Genomic DNA, 2,360 nt, shown 5'->3' on the forward strand with positions numbered 1-2,360 from the left:
TAATATGAGTTCGTTGACCGTGTAAGGGCAATCCATCTTGATGACGAATTCCATGATAACGAGAAATAAAAATTAATCATTCGATGTCTACTCGTTCTCCCCTCTTCAATTCCCAATGAACAAATTGATCTTGACCTATCATTTGTTCAATTTGGTTGATCTAATACTTAGTTAACTCATTCATCTTGATGTTCCCACTGATACCTAATCGATAATGAACCTGAATGGCTTTTTTAGGTCCAATTCCATCCATTTTTGTTGAGGCAATTCTGACTTGTTTATTGAGAATTGATCTAGCTCCTGAGATATATGACATTCTTGATCCTTCCTTTTCTTGGTCTTCTCAGCTGGAATCATAAATGGGTTGTCTCCCTCTACTTCTACTCACCGAAACAAGTAGAGTTCATCGAACGTCCGAGGTCAGTTGCAAAAGCAACTGACTAGCAACAGCGGAGGACACAGACTTTTAGACAAAGTCTCTGGATCAGCATATTTAATAAATAAAAAAAGACTGGTTACTCTCTCTCCTACTCCTGACAGTATTTATCGATTAGACTCTCGATAGAGAATGAGAGAGGAGAAGAATCCCCCTTACGGGGTTTATGAATGTGATTCAAAAGCTGCATTTTTTAAAGCTCTCTTTTTATCAGTTTGATTTTCTTCCACGATTTGTAGGAATTCTAGGAAGAATATTTCTATACATTGTTTTTTTATGAACAGAGGAGGTGGAATTCAGATTGTCCACCACTATTTTATCCACCTCTTTAATAGAGGCCTTGATGTTTTCAACATCTTTGTTATATCGTTCTTTTGTAAGCTAATTGCCGGTTTTCATACTGCAGATTCGAAAAGGAAAAGGGTCATGTAATATCTTATTGAATAATCTAACTAAATGAGGAAGAGCTCTTTATGTGGTCTCACTTTACCACCATCTGAAATGCGTGAAACTTCGATTGGTGGAAGTTAGTCCATGAAGATTCTCCCTTTTTTGATGTGCAATTTCCCTCTTTCGGTAAGCATCCAGTATCTCAGTAAATGAACATTTCACTAAGCTGCTTTTCCTGTAGCTTATACGTCATTTGAAAGCTGTTACAAGGATCCAATGAATAGCTAAGGTTTATTGATGATCCCCGGCTACAATGCCAGGGACATCATAAATAGTACCTGCGACTCCTACTTTTTCCACTTCGCATATGGGCTTTATATTCTCTACAGCGTTAACCATAAGTTTGGTTACATCGCGTTCACTTCGAGCTGGGCGATGAAAAGTTTGATAAACAATAGCACGAACTCTTGTTCTTTTACCATCGATCATGTGAAAGTTGACCAACTTATTGATCAATTATTTTTGCTCACCATCTAAGCCCCCCATATAGCTGAGAATTTCCGAGCAATTGGAAGTCGCTTTCGATGACGAGGCCTCGAAATTGATATTACGTGATCGTGACTATCCATCTTTATTAGCCAACTCCCCTAATTTTTCTTGTATAGCAGATTGCAGCTCTACTATATGCTCACTTGAAGGGTTAAAACTAGGATGATCTTTGAAAATCCCATTAGAAGAACCCTGAGTGCCAAATGATGGAAAACTAGAATCGATAAGATTCGTCGTTGATTGAGATTGATTTGTAATAGTAGTAGACAATGGAGTACTATTAAGACTGTTTTCATCAAAGAGAAAGATGTGCGGAAGCATTATTGATTGAGAAAAAAATGAATCCCTCCAGACTGAAAGAGACTCCATCCTGTACGAGTAGTGAAGAACTAAATGAGAGCTGGTTAGTTGGTTGTTTACCAATGGAAAGCATGGGAGAAAGGAAAGAAAGATGCACAAATCTAATCCAAGCTGATAGGCACTATTAACTTAACACTAACCCAATCTCAATGAAAAATAGAAAATGTTCAATCAATGGCCACGCAATCAGCGATAGGCTTGATTGATCGTACTACATACAATACTTCTTGCTCGATTGCACTTCATTTCTATATGTAGATAAAAGTGACGACTTGGTCATTGATCGCAGTCATTATACATATGATCTTTCCTCATGAAGCTTGAAATGTGGAATCATCGTGAATAGAAAAGAAGTAATCCAACCCACGGAATTGACTTGAATAGGCTATTTGAATCTATATGTGTGATATTTCAATTGTGTCTTATTGACTTTTTTCAATCAATTCTACGGTGATCCTTCAGTATACTGACCCAATCTTTCAATTAAAGTGTGAAATCACTCATTTACCTGCCAGGCCAAGCAAATCTAAGAGCTAACCAGCAGCAGCCGCACAATCAGCGACAGGCTTGATTGCACTTACGTGGTATATACTTCACCGATAGTGAATGAAAGAATTAACTCTTT

General features: G+C 37.6%; 1 pseudogene; it reads right to left on the bottom strand.

Moving 5' to 3' along the window:
- Positions 1-575: 575 nt before the first annotated feature.
- LOC131218361 (small ribosomal subunit protein uS7m-like) lies at positions 576-1,372 on the bottom strand (annotated as a pseudogene).
- Positions 1,373-2,360: the final 988 nt, after the last annotated feature.

Source organism: Magnolia sinica, chromosome 11 (assembly GCF_029962835.1).
Source record: "Magnolia sinica isolate HGM2019 chromosome 11, MsV1, whole genome shotgun sequence".
NCBI classification, from domain to species: Eukaryota; Viridiplantae; Streptophyta; class Magnoliopsida; order Magnoliales; family Magnoliaceae; genus Magnolia; species Magnolia sinica.